The following is a 15195-nucleotide window of genomic DNA, read 5'->3' as shown; positions in this document are numbered from 1 at the left end:
ACACCCCTCTCACGCCCACCATTTTCCAAAACACATCCAATCAAAATTTTGAGATATCCATTTTGTTCAATGTAGTTGAACATTCTGGAAATTAGGTATTTTAGGATGATAACCCCCTCAGAGCCCTCAGTGCAAGGGGTGTAAGTTATGCCCTGGGGGCATATAAGGTTTATATAGAAAGTTGTTGTATAAATCATAGGTAGCGCGATCTCGCTGCCTAAGTAAAGAACGGGGACACTCGAGAACGAGACAAGAAACGGGGTCTAAGTAACGAGGAGGGCACTCCCCCAAAACCCTCAGGGCAAGAATTTTAAGTTATGCCCTTGTTGCACAATGTATTATTTATTAGTTTTTTTCCTTTAGAGCAGGGCACTTCGTATCGAAGAAGTTGTCGCAGAAACTTCGAAAAGGGCTCATTCAATTGGAAATTGGAGTGACTTCTGCCCCTTTTAATAGTCGAAAGTGTTTGGAAGGCAACTAACACTCCTTCCACGCCCACCATTTCCTAAAACACATCCAATCAAAATTTTGAGATAGCCATTTTGTTCAGCAAAGTTGATTTCCAGAAAGAAATTATGTTTTCGAGGAGGACAGTCCCCCACAGCCCTTAGGGCAAGGGTTGTAAGTTATGCCCAGGGGCCATATAAGGTTTTTTATAGAAGGCGTTGTCGTAGAAACTTCAAAAAAGGCTAATTCGATTGGAAATTCAAAGGGCTAGCGCCCTTTTAAATAGTCGAAAGTGATTAGAAGGCAACTAACCCGCCTCTCACACCCACCTTTTCCACAGACACATCTAATCAAAACTTTTATATAGAGATTTTATTCAACGTAGTATTAATTTCTTGAAATTAGGTCTTTGAGGATTACAACCCCCCCCCCCCCCCACAGCCCTTAGGGCTAGGGTTGTAAATTATGCCCAGGGGCCATATCAGGTTTTTATATAACCCGTTGTTGTAGAAACTTCAAAAAGGGCTCATTCGATTGGAAATTAAAATGGCTAGTGCCCTTTCTAATAATTGAGAGTGATTGAAAAGCAACTAACACCCCTTCCCCACCCACCATTTCCCCAAACACATCCAATAAAGATTTTGAGATAGCCATTTTGATCCAAGCAGTTCAAAGTTCAGGAAATTATATTTTTGAGCAGGACACTCCCATCACCGTCTTCAGGGCAAGGGTTACAAGTTATGCCCTGGGGACATATAAGATTTTTATTGAAATATTTGTCGTGGAAACTTGAAAAAGTGCTCATTCGATTAGAAATTCAAAGGGCTAGTGCCCTTTTTAATAGTCAAAAGTGATTTGAGTGCAATTAACCTCCCTCTCATGCCTAATTTTTCTCAAAACACATCCAATCGATCTTGATAGCTGTTTTGTACAACATAGTATGCCTTTCTAGGAATTAAGTCTCAAAGGATGACAACCCCCCCCCCCCCACAGCCCTCAGGGCAAGGGTTGTAAGTTATGCCCTGGGGGCATATAAGGTTTTATTGAAAGAGTAGAAACCTCAAAGGGGTTCATTCAATTGAAAATTGAAACGGCTAGTGCCGTTTTTAATAGTTGAAAGTGATTGAAGAGTGACTAAAGCCTCTCTCACGCCCACCATTTTCCCAAACACATCCAATCAAAATTTTGAGATAGCCATTTTGTTGAACGTAGTTGAAAGTTCATGAAATTAGGTATTTTGGGATGATAACCCTCTCAGAGCCCTCAGTACAAGGGTTGTAAGTTATGCCCTGGGGGTTTATAAAGTTCATATAGAAAGTTGTTATAGGAATTTCAGAAAGGGCTCATTTGATTGGAAATTGAAATTGCCCTTTTTAATAATCGAAAGTGAGTGGAGAGTAATTAACCCCAATCTTACACCCACCATTTCCCCAAACACATTAAATCAAAGATTAGAGATGCGGTAGCCATTTTGTTCAACGTAGTTGAAAGTTCTGGAAATTATGTATTTAAGGATGACAAACCCCCCAGAGCCCAAAGCGCAAAGGTTGTAAGTTCTGCCCTGAGGGCATATAAGTTTTTTATAGATAGTTGTCATAAAACTTCAAAAGGGGCTCATTCAATTGGAAATTGAGAAGGCTAGTGCCCTTTGTAATAGTCAAAAGTGATTGGAGGGTAACTAACCCCCCTCTCCTGCCCGCCATTCCTCCAAACACATCCAATCAAAATTTTCATATAGCCATTTTGTTCAACATAGTAGAAAGTTCTGAAAATTAGATCTTAGAGAATGACACCCCCAGCACTTACGGCATGGGTTGTAAGTTATGCCCTGGGGGCACATAAGATTTTTTTTTGAAAGTTTAGTCATAGGAACTTCAAAAGGGCTCATTTCATTGGAAATTGAAAGGCCTAGGGCCATTTTAAATAGTTGAAAGTGATTGGAGAGCAACTACCGCTCTTCTCATGTCCACCATTTCCCCAACCACATCCAATCAAAATTTTGAGATAGCCATTTTGTTTAACGTAGTTGAAAGTTCTGGAAATTCGGTCTTAGACGATGACAACCACCCTAACAGACCTTAGGATAAGGGTTGTAATTTATGCCCTGGGGACATATAAGGTGTTTATAGAAAGCGTTGTCGTTTACAAAAGAGCTCATTCAATCGGAAATCGAAAGTGATTGAAAGGCTAGACATTTTCAGAGGCAACGCTGTTGCGTTGCCTATAGTAAAGGCCATATGGCTCCAATGTTTTATTATTAATTTTTCCCCAGAGGCACTTCATACAGAAGAGGTTTTCCTAGAAACTTGAAAGGTGGTTTAATCGATTGGAAATTGAAATTTCTGGTGTCATTTTTAACAATCAAAAGGAATTATAGGGCACACAGCCCTCCCCCACCTCCTTCAATCCCCCAAACATATCCAATATAACTTTTGAGGTAATCATCTTGTTCAGTGAATTTGATTTAGCCATAGAAAATATATTTTTGAGGATGACACTCCCCCACAACCTCCAGGGTAAGCATTTTAAGGTATGTCCTGGGGGCATGTAAGGTTTTTGTAGAAAGTGTTTTCGTAAAAACTTCAAAACAGACTCATTCGATTGGAAATTAAAGGGCCAGTGCCCTTTTTAATAGACGAAAATGATTGGAGGGCAACTAGCCCTCCCCCATGCCCATCATTCCCCCAAACACATCCAATTTAAATTTTGAGATAGCCATTTTGTTCAGCGTAGTTGATTTCCAGATATAAAATGTATTTTTGAGGAGGAAACTCCCCCACAACCTTAAGGGCAAGGGTCGTAAGTTATGCCCTGGGGGCATATAAGGTTTTTATAGAAGGCGTTGTTGTAGAAACTTCAAAACAGACTCATTCGATTGGAAATTAAAGGGCCAGTGCCCTTTTTAATAGACAAAAGTGATTGGATTGCAACTAGCCCCCCCCCCCCCCACGCGCATCATTTCCCCAAACAAATCCGATCAAAATTTTTCGACAGCAATTTTTTTCAGCATAGTTGATTTCCACATATAAAATATGTTTTTGGGGAGGAAAATCCCCCACAGCCCTCAGAGCAAGGGTTTTAAGTTTTGCCCTCGGGGCAAATAAGTTTTTTATAGAAGGCTTTGTCGTAGAAACTTCAAAACAGGCTCTTTCAATTTGAAATTCGTTGGGCTTGTGCCCTTTTTAGTAGTTGAAAGTGTTTAGAGGGCAAGAAGCCCCCCCCCCCCACGCTCATCATTCCCCCAAACACATCCAATCAAAATTTTGAGATAGCTAGTTTGTTCAGTGTAGTTTATTTTCAAATAGAAAACATGTTTTTGAGGAGGACAATCCCCCAAAACCCTCAGGGCAAGGGTTTTAAGTTATGCCCTGGCGGCAAGTAAGGTTTTTATAGAAGGCGTTATCGTAGAAACTTCAAAAAAGGCTCATTCGATTAGAAATTCATAGGGCTAGGGCCCTATATAATAGTCGAAAGTGATTGGAGGGCAACTAACCCCCCCCCCTACGCCAATCATTCCCCCAAACACATCCAAGCACAATTTTAAGATAGCCATTTTGTTCAGCATAGTTAATTTCCAGATAGAAAATATATTTTTGAGGAGGTCACTCCCCCACAACCCTCAGGATAAGGGTTTTAAGTTATGCCCTGGGGGCATGTAAGGTTTTTATAGAAGGCATTGCCATATCAACTTAAAAAAAGGCTCATTCAATTGAAAATTCAAAGGGCTAGTGCCCTTTTTAATAGTCGAAAGTGATTAGAGGGCAACTAGCCCCCCTCCCCACGCCCATCATTCCCCCAAACGCATCCAATCAACATTTCGAGATAGCCATTTTGTTCAGCGTAGTTGATTTCCAGATAGAAAATATGTTTTTGAGGAGGACAATTCCCCACAACCCTCAGGGCAAGGGTTTTAAGTTATGCCCAGGGGACATAGGCTATAAGGTTTTTGTTGAAGGCGTTGTCGTAGAAACTTCAAAAAAGGCTCATTCGATTGGAAATTCAAAGGGCTAGTGCCCTTTTTAATAGTCAAAAGAGACTGGAGGGTAACTAGCCCCCCCTAAGTCTATCATTCCCCCAAACACGTCCAATCAAAATTTTGAGATAGCCATTTTGTTCAGCGTAGTTGATTTTCAGATAGAAAATATGTTTTTGAGGAGGACTCTCCCCCACAACCCTCAAGGCAAGGGTTTCAAGTTACACCCTGGGGGCATATAAGGTTTTTATAGAAGGCGGTGTCGTAGAAACTTCAAAAAAGGCTCATTCAATTGGAAATTCAAAGGGCTAGTGCCCTTTTTAATAGTCGAACGTGATTTGAGGGCAACTAACCCCCCTCTCGTGCCCACCTTTTCCCCAAACACATCCAATCAAAATTTTGAGACAGCCATTTTAGTAAACGTAGTTTAAAGGTCTGGAAATTAGGTCTTTGAGGATGACAACTCCCACACAGCCCTCAGGGCAAGGGTTGTAATTTAAGGATTCTCTGAATCCTTCATATTATTTTTTATGGAAGGGATACTCGTATAAACTCTAGAGAGGGCTCATTTGATTGGAAATTGAAAGTTCATGTTCACTTTTTAAGAGTCAAAAGAGATTGGAGGGTAACTAGCCCGACAAAACCCCCCAGGCGTCGACAAAACCCCCCAGGGCCCAGGGGCAGGAAGGGATTCTTTTATAAACTTCAGAGAGGGCTCATTTGATTGGAAATTGGAAGTTCTAGTCCAGCTCTTACGAGTCAAAGTTGATCGAAGGGCAAATACCCCCCCACGCCCTTTTCCGCACCCCTCCCTTTGAACTAATTCTGTTTATACCTGAAGGCCCACTGAGAGTTAGAACGTTTTGGTATTAACACACACCTATTAGGCATCTGCTCTCCTCCCTAACAAGTGAAGAAACAGAGAGTGTAACGCAGTGGCAGATCCAGGGGAAGGGCGAGGGGGGCGAGATATGAATTAATGTAATGTAATTTACTTAATTAACGCAAGATTGCGTTAATTAAACTTGCTCCTAACGTAAGTTTAATGGATCAACCTATTTTGCGCCCCCCCCTAAGAAAATCCTGGATCAGCCCCTGGTGTACGGGCACTATAAATTTTAATTTTTAATTCAATGAACCCCGTTCCAAAGTTTATGCGACCACCTCTTCCACATAAAGTGCCCCCAGAAAAATACATAAGTATTAATTCATTGAGCCCTTATGGCTCTTTACTTAGGTAACGCAATAGCATTGCTTCTGACCTAAAAAGTTGAGTAGAAATTTCAGCTTCCATTTTTATGAATATCCAAAATTATCTGAGGGGAATCTGTTTGGGGGAGCATATTCCACGGCTGGGAAATTCTGCTGGGTGGAATTTAACGCAGGGAAATCATCAGCAGGAAAAGAAAATGTTCTTTGAGGGGGGAGGAATTTCCCAAGGGCGGGTTTTCCAAATGTGAATTATTCAGGGAGGGGATGACTAAACCCATTCAATAATATTCTAAATTTTATATCTGGAAGTAACGGGAATAAAGAATCAACAGAAATATCAGAGATAGCACCTCAGGTTCCTTTAGACAATTTTGTTCGTGTCTTTTGAAAAAAGACATTTTCAAAAGACAGATTAATTTCATTTGTATTACTTTCTCTGTTGCTGCTCAATTATGCAGATGAGGGGGGAGACTTCCCTCCACCACTGTCTCCGCTAAGGCTCCAGTTTTTATCTCAAGCCTTAAAAATGAACGCAATGCAATAAAAGTATAACTCAAAATAACATATATAGAATAATAATAATAATAATAAGGTAAAGTTTTGTATGGGAAGAACACATAGTAAATCTATTATAATTATCCAATTATAAGGTTAAAATAAATACTCTGTGATAGATACAAAATAGCTTTGGCACAAAAAATCCTATTAAGGTCAATTTGAAACAGTCATGATCCCTTTGTGTCAGCAAGTGAAATGGTCAAAACACCATTATTGGAGCTATTTTTTCAGCCCATTCATTGTTGCCAATCGCTGTCCACAAGTTATGCAAGCTGTCTATTGTTCATATATAAGGTTTTTATCAAAGAGGTAATCATATAGACTTTGAAAAAAGCCTCATTCGATTGACGAATAAAAATTAATTTAAAAAAAAAAACTCTCTGAGAAATAAGTTTTCCCAAGAAAAGTAAAGGCCATTTTAAACTTAAAATCAGGAGATATGAATACCTGTTAAAATTCAAACTCAAAACGACCAAAAATTACTATTAGAGAATAAATGAAACCCAAAACGAACAGAAACTAAATAAACAATCATAGCAAAAAACATACAACAAGTAATAACATAAATGAAGAAATAGATCTTAAAGCGAGTAATGCTTATATTGAATATGAAAATCAAGCTTACAACGAAACAGATTGCTATGAATAGTTTAATAGTTTGCTATTAAAGTATAAATGAAACTTAAAACAAACAGAAATTAAATAAACAATCAATGCAAACAAACATACAATATATATTAATGTAAATGAATAAATAAATCTTAAAACGAGTAAAACTTAAATTGAATATGCAAATAAAGTTTGAATCGAATAAAAATAATTAAAAACAAGAGTTTGGGTATCGCCTCACTGCAGAAGCCTATAACCTACAGCGTCATTGGCGCTTTACTGAAAACGAATTATATTACAAATGTTTTCTTTTGTACTTAATATTGAAAATAAATATTATAATTACAGTAAAATTTTTAACTGATGAGCTGTCAGCAATTAATATCAGTATACATCAAATATTCAGTTTAATTTATTAGTTCTTTCCAAAATTGGTCAAGACAAATATAATTTCAATACAAACAAAATTTGGATACTGCCCCCTTCTTTAACTGCAAAAACCTAAAGCCTTCTGCGTCATTGGCGATTCCCTGAAAACGAATTACTCTTATATTACAAATTTATTATTTACCAGTTCTTACAGTATTGAAATGAAAATAAAAATTACAGTGAAAAAAAAATCTTGAACTGATGGATCTTTCAACAATTAATATCATTTTATATCTAATATTCAATTTGATTTTGTTTATACTTTCCAAGACTGTTCATGACTCATATAATTTTTAGTAAGGCGCCAATGACGCAGTAGGTTTCAGGCTTCTGCAGTGAGGCAATGCCCAAACTCTTGTTTGTAGTTATTTTTATTCGATTCAAACTTGATTTGAATATTCAATTTAAGTTTCATTTGTTTTAAGATTTATTTATTCATTTACATTAATATATATTGTATGTTTGTTTGCATTTATTGTTTATTTATTTTCTGTTTGTTTTATGTTCATTTATACTTTACTAGCAAACTATTTTTTTTCTTCTTAAGCTTGATTTTCATATTCAATATAAGCATTACTTGCTTTAAGATTTATTTATTCATTTATATTATTACTTGTTGCATGTTTTTTGCAACAATTGTTTATTTAATTTCTGTTCGTTTTGGGTTTCATTTATTCTTTAATAGTAATTTTTTGTTGTTCTGTGTTTGAATTTTAACAGGTATTCATATCTCTTGAGCTTAAGTTTAAAATGGTCTTTACTTTTCTTTGAAAAACTTATTTTAGGGGAAGTTTTTTTTTAATTCATTATAGTAAAGATCAATGTGGGTATAATGTATTATTTTTTGTTGTTGTTGTTGATTAGACCAGGGCACTTTGTATTGAAGGAGTTGTCACGGAAACTTCAAAAAGGTCTCATTTGATTGAAAATAGAAAGGGCTGATGCCCTTTTTAATAGTCAAAAGTGATTGAAGGGCAACTAATCCCCCTTCCACTCCCATCCTCCCACGCCCATTATGTTTAAAATGAAATGTTGCCTTAAGATTAAATCAAAATGCACTGTGACAATGCTAATTCCCAATAAGTCATCTCAGCAGTATCCCAAAAATGACTAAGGGTATTATGTTCAAACTTTCAGGGCTACTTCTGCTCTTACAATTTAAGGGGCGACCATACTTGAAGTGACCTTCCTATCTCTCCCATAGTAAGCGTTTTGAGTTTGTCTGACATTAATAGTTGAGGCAGTTAGGCGGTCTCAGTCTTTTCTAATAGAATAGAATCAGGTGAACATTTTGATTTAGCAAAATGCTAAAGCCGACACCTATTTTTCCTGAAATCCCAAAAAAACTCAAAAACCTATTTTGGGTTTGCCTGCAAGATTGCTGCAGTCAATATTGTCGTAATTGGTACTTAAAAATGCAGCAAAAAATATTCTATTGAAGCAGTTGCAGCATATTTTTATAAAAAAAACACTTGCTGACTGCAGTCCCTTTGAATACTTTACATACCAACGTTTCAAATTGCTTATCACCCAACTAAGAGCCTAAAATACTTGGAATCAAACAGATGTGGGTACATAAATTATGCTGAGGGGGTTAACGCTTCCTTTTGTTCAAAAGCGGTCAGTTGGACTTTGATTTAGGGAAGCTTTAGCTCTTGAAATGATTTATTTGGTGTGTATAATTTGAAAGCGTTAGCTTGAGAGTTGGAAATTTGACAAATTGTGCGAATAAGTTGGATGGCAGACAGGATTAGAAGACATGCGTAGGATCATAGATGTATACATTTAGTAATTCATTTGTCATTTTCCAAAGCCATTTTGTTCCATAATTAATCACCTAACTTAATCGCCTAACCATTCAATCACCTAACTCAATCGCCTACCTATTACACTCCGTGAAAGTATCTATCATAAAATGTAACTAATATTGAAAGTGTAAGGAACCCCTGGAAGTCACCCTCTTCAAGTTTGTTTACTCAAGTCTGTGTGAAATCTGATACCTTTGTGTTTGAGCCTTTTTGCCGACCGGGAAAAGGGCTTGAATCAGCCAAAACAGCTTTGGACTGGCGTCCCCCCTTAATCAAATCAAAATAGAGTAAGTGTATCCAAGCTATCAAAGAAAGTAAACAGATTTTTTTGGTAATGGTATCATGTTTTCCAGTTCAGGTCAACTAGAGGAGGCATGAAACTAAATTAAACAGTACTATTTGTGTCCAGCTTTTTAAAAGGGCGTATTTTGTTAAAACTTGCTGAAAATTTTTCTCCAGCATACAAATAGCAGGCCAAATTATAAACTCTTAAAAAACGAAAAGATTTAAAGAATTATTTTCTTTTTCTCTGAAAAGACTATGTCAATATAAAACGAACAGAAATTAATTAAAAAGACTTTTTTCACAAAAAAAAGTTTTTCAAAGAAAAGTAAAGAGCTCCATTAAACAAAAATGAGCAAAAATAAAATAATCTACCAAGCACGAAACTACCAAAAATCAGCATTGATAAATAAATGAAACCCAAAACAAACAGAAATTACAATACATAACCAAGCCAAACTCAAAACGAGCAGAAATTAGCATAAATTGGGTGCAAAACCCCTATGCCTTCCCACTGCCAGAACAAAATTTGCACTTTACTGAAAAAATACAAATGAATGTGCATTGTCACTTTAATATACATATACTGATATTTAGTAATCAAAATGTTAATACTAGTTGATTTATTAAAGTTATAAAAGTAAAAACATTTAATTTTTTAGGAAAAGTGCAAATTTTGTTCTGGCCTTGGGAAGGCATAGGGGTTTTGTGCCCAACTTATGTTAATTTCTCATTGTTTTGAGTTTGACTTGGTTATTTATTGTAATTTCTGTTTGTTTTGGGTTTCATTTATTTACTTAATTTGTACTAGTTTTATCAATATATATTAAATAGGCTGTGAAGTAATAATTTTTGTTCATTTAAGTTTCCACTTTGCTCTTTACTTCCCTTGAAAAAAACTTTGTTTTTTTAAATTAATAATATTCAAAACCCAAACTTTTCATTATAACATAATTTTCATTCTCAGTTGGTAATAATTCACACATATCTGACTTGGGAGCTGGAAGTGAATTCTTATGAAAAAGATGCCAGGGTAAAATGTAAGATAAGGATAAATAAAATCAATTATAGATGAAAGAATTAAAACCCGCAAAGAATCAAAAGGATGTATGCTGAAAGTTTGCAGAATTTTCATGTGGTGGATTTTCCACAGGGAATATAGGGGATTAGAGACCCTTAAAATATATTGATTTCAATAATATGTTTTGATATTTGATATCAAAATTTTGAGAAAGCCATTTAGCCAAAAAAAGAAAATTAATATGCAAATTTTGTTTTAATTATTCACGTACTGTGAGCCAAAATCAAAGCTGCATTAGTTCAAAAAGATTCAGAAATTGAATAAAAACAACAAGTTTTTTAAACTAAAAGTAAGCAGCAACATTAAAATATACAGAAACTATTCTGTAAATGAAAGGGACTTTCCCCTCCTCAATGCCTCACTTTTTACACTGAAGTTTGACTCTTTCTCAAAACTCTATTTTTTAAACAATAAAAAACTTTTGCATAAAGAGCAAGGCATTGAGAAGGGGACAACCTTTTTCATATACAGAATAATTTCTGTTCATTTTAAGTTTTAATGTTGCTCCTTACTTTCAGTTAAAAAACTTTTTTTTTAATTTATGGACAAGGAGTAATGAGAATATGGGCAGTGCTTATATGTGCCAAGACTGTAGTAACCAAATATTACTGAGTTGTGATTATACTGATTATACTTTTTTTTAAATTTATGGACAAGGAGTAATGAGAATATGGGCAGTGCTTATATGTGCCAAGACTGTAGTAACCAAATATTACTGAGTTGTGATTATACTGTAGGCTATATAATTCATACTGTTTGATTACCTGTGATATACTTGTGTTTCCTTACCTGTTTTCCATGGGTGTAGGGAGAAGGTAGGGGGGCAGCTGCCCCCCAACCTTCACACTATCAACACACTATCAACACAACTCCATCACACTATCAACTGCCCCCCCCCCTAGACAATATGCTGCCTATGCCCATGCTGTTATATTTTAGTTTTATATATGCTACTTCAAAAAGTTGCGCATGGTACCATCAGGAAGGGGGGGGGGTAGGACAAATTGCCAGAAAAGTAACTAGGGTATTTGGGAAAGAGCATAAAATAAGGGACCTCTTGGTACTATTCTTTTTGTTTCAACCCATAAGAATATTAGTGATTCTAAGGGTTACAAAATAATCACTTATACTTCAAATTAAGGCCAACCTAGGTTGTAGCCTAGGCCTAGAATCTAGGTTGAGCCTGCTATTAAAGTAGGCTCAGAGAACCCTCTGTCCCTGGCGAATGTTTAAGTTTATAAGAAACTCTCCTGAAATAAAGCTCAAGAACTTCAAACACAAGTTTGGTAAAGTTATAAAGTATAATTTGATTAGATTGCCAAAAGCAATTTTTCTCCCTATAAAAATTGCCTTTGAATTCCGTCAATTCAAACAAACGTACTCAAAATCTTAATTTTCTGCTTCAAAAACACCGCCACTTTATGGGATTTTTGTCATTCCTTTTCGGCCTCTCACTATGCTTATTATTTGACGAAATCACGATGCTTTTATTTGAAACTTCGGGAAATCTGGCCAGGGTTGCCGAAGACTACTTCACGTTGCCGTATTGGAGGCTTTGCAGGGACTGTTGAATCCCAGAGTAGAGAGTCCAAAATTTCATAATGTAAAAGATGGATGGAATAATTTTAGCAAAATAAATTGTGAAGTTTCTGATGTTGTTTTATGGAAGAAAATTGGGTACGTAGCTAGAAATACAAGCGAAAATGATGTATATTTAATGGAGAGGAGAAGGGGCTTGTGCAGGGGAGTAGAGAGTAAAAGATAGGAGCGGGGCAACATTTAATGATATCGAGAGTGTTAAAGAGAAATGGGAAGAACACTTTGAGAATGTAAATAAACAGGGCTACAGTTACAGGAAAAGATACAGAGGAAAGTGAAATAAATTGTAATACCTTGCATATGAAGGAAGATTTAATTTGTGAGGAAGAATTAATGACAGTGTTAGAAGGATTAAAAAATGTGTTAAATAAGTTTCTTAAATAGTGTGGCTATGAGTGTAAACGGAATAGGACATCAAGTAATGGAATAAAAGGCAATACCTACGAACGTAAAGGGAATAAAATAGTAAATCAGAGGCATCGGTCTGATCTCTTTATTTTTCACTTTACATTCTTTCATTTGTGAATTTTACTTGAGTGTATCGGAACTGTGTTGTTAAAAGCATGCCATTTTCACAGCTTGGATGTATGTAATGTCTTTGTGTTGAGTTCGCCATCCCCTCCCCTGAACGTTCCCTGAAATTTCAATTGAATATCCTTATCCTTTTCGTGGTATTTCACATGTACCGTATTGACAATCGGAATGGACATAGTGTCTTGATTTAGTTCAAAAGCCCACCTTTTCTCCCTTAAATTTTCAATTCAATACTCTTAACTATTTAGCCATTCCTGAGATATTGCAGATCCGTCACCTTGACACCCTGATAATATCTACTATATTCCTCCCAGTAAAACCTAACCATCCTCTCCCAAAAAAAATCCTTCCGAAGAAAATTCCTTAAGAAAACTCCTCCGAAAAATTATCGCCATGAAAATTACCCTGTGGAAAATTTCCCAAAAAATTTCCCTCAAATTCTCCCTAGGAAAATTCCCCTATAGAAAATTCCCCACTCCACGTAAAAATGAGCAGCCAAAGTGAAATTAAGACAAATGAAAAGGATCAAAAATATAAAGTAATTTCAAATATTCTAAATATACCCAAAATACATTCGAAAATACTCATGTAGTGCAGAATGTTTTTTCGAACTGCTTTTTATGTTTAATTTCTTCTGATTCTTCTTTTTTATGTTTTTTTTGGGGCTGGGGGTTAGGTTTTTACAGAAATGTGAAATAATGGTTAAAGAAATTAATTAGCTTACTTATTTAAAATAAGGGGTTCTGTTCATTATTTATGTTCCTGGCTCTGACTTGGAGCTTGACTCCATAATATTTGAATTAAATAAAAAATTCCCTTAAAGAAACTTCAGACACGAAAACCTTTTGATGTACACCTGGTAGACACATTCTTGATTGCATGGGGTAAAATGCTATTATGTGTTATAGTTCTCAGCACAAGATCATGTCCACGGGAAACAATTAATTGCACTTCTTAGTCCTAGCCTGACATCTCTGTGCACTTTCAGTAATAGGTTGACCCTTCTACAGTTGCCACTATTTTCATATTTTCATTTTTTTTTTCGTTAAGCTTCATCTTACCCTGGTATGATAGCTTAACCCCCCAGAAAAAAGAAAAAAAAATTCCAAGCAACAAAAACAATGTAATAAATTCTATAGGATATTCTACACCATAATATATTCTGCCTATATTTTGAAATATACGTAGAATATTTCAAAATTCCTTCTCTTCTTTATTACTTTTAGTTGTCATACTTTCCCTTTTGTTGCTCAAATTCGCTTTTAGGGGGAAATGTCCTGAAGGATTTCCCCTGTGAGTAATTTTCCACAGAGCAGAATCTTTAGGGGGGGGGGCAATTATACTTTTACGACTACAGCGTAGTAGAATAGTGTCATCAGCATCAGTTTATGACAAGTTGACTCCATAATAAAGTAGTGAAGCTGACAAAGTCCAAAGCTATGAAACTAATCTACATTTAAAAATCCACTGTGAAAAATTGGCTTCTTCTATAAACAGGAATGACGGTTGAAAGCTTAACCTAAACTTCAACGTCCGTACATCAATACGAACAGCCTGCCAGGATCGAATTACTCACTGCAGATGAAGCAAGCTAATGCATGGTAATAGAATGAAAACATTATCAAACGCTTTTGAGGTAATTCACTGTTGGGCAATAAAGTGATATTTTATTAACTGTATCTTGAACAAGGTGCGTTTGAACAAGTTGAATCAAATACCAGTAAAAAAAATTGCAGAAATCATCTTGCATAAAGGTGAAATTTCCCTATAAGTTAATTTTGATGGTACTGAATGTTGAAAAACTTTGCTTTTAAAAATATGATATAGGGCCTCAGTGGTAGCCAGTGCAGAATAAATAATCTTTTCTTCGCTTGGGTTTCATTTAGTATTACTAATGGAAAACATACATACAAAAATAGATTGATCCTGACTGGCCTGGGACACTAATTGTAAGCGATTAATTAGAGCTAGGTAATCGAACGAAAAATTATTAGAACAAATGCCGTCATTTCCGATATTGCTGGATCGTTTAGCCGTATAGAGTATAAATTTTATATTATCTGGCAAGGCTGGTAGAATATCAGATTGTCTTCTCTGGTTTGTGAAAAATGATCGTAGCCTTACATAAAACATTTCTGAAAGGGTCGAAGTACCAGTATTAGAAAAAAACTGTAATGCTTGGAAACATCAAGTAACTTCAAAGTTGAATGAGTTGCTAGCATACACTTTTCATTTTTAATTTAATTCTCCCTATAGCCTTTATCCCTTAGTATACCCAACACATTGAAGCTAGCATGGTGTAAATTACTGTCAAACGTTTTTTCCGAGAGGGTGATAGCTTCTTTAAACTTTTACTGCCAATAATTACAGGATTTGAGTTTTCTGTAGAAAAAAAAATGGCTAAAGCCTAAAAATTTACACCAATAGAACTCGCCCTTTTACGAATGGATTACTTTGAGGACAAACTCAGTAAATTAATAATGATGAGAATATTGCCGACGATAGAAAACTACTTTTACTTCAAGATGCAATTCGACGAGTCGGCATATATAAACCCTATAACGCAAGACCAGTCAATGTAAGTGTCATTGATCACAAAAAGGAAACGTCTGTTAAAGATTCAGGAACAACCACAACAACACAATCAAAGGAGGAACTGAATG

The 15195-nt window shown here is 35.8% G+C and overlaps 1 protein-coding gene across 1 annotated transcript in view; it reads right to left on the bottom strand.

The window, feature by feature from the left end:
• LOC148941247 (uncharacterized) overlaps nt 1–11884 on the bottom strand; it is a 77300-nt gene extending 65416 nt beyond the window's left edge. Inside the window, exon 1 of the mRNA XM_089104071.1 lies at nt 11781–11884. The gene's annotated coding sequence lies outside the window, so the exon portion shown is untranslated. The remainder of the gene's footprint in view (nt 1–11780) is intronic.
• Nucleotides 11885–15195: the final 3311 nt, after the last annotated feature.

The sequence above is a fragment of the Artemia sp. Qi Xiang Cuo genome, chromosome 18 (genome assembly GCF_049724085.1).
Source record: "Artemia sp. Qi Xiang Cuo chromosome 18, ASM4972408v1, whole genome shotgun sequence".
Lineage (NCBI taxonomy): Eukaryota > Metazoa > Arthropoda > Branchiopoda > Anostraca > Artemiidae > Artemia > Artemia sp. Qi Xiang Cuo.
This window is presented reverse-complemented; position numbering and strand designations above follow the sequence as displayed.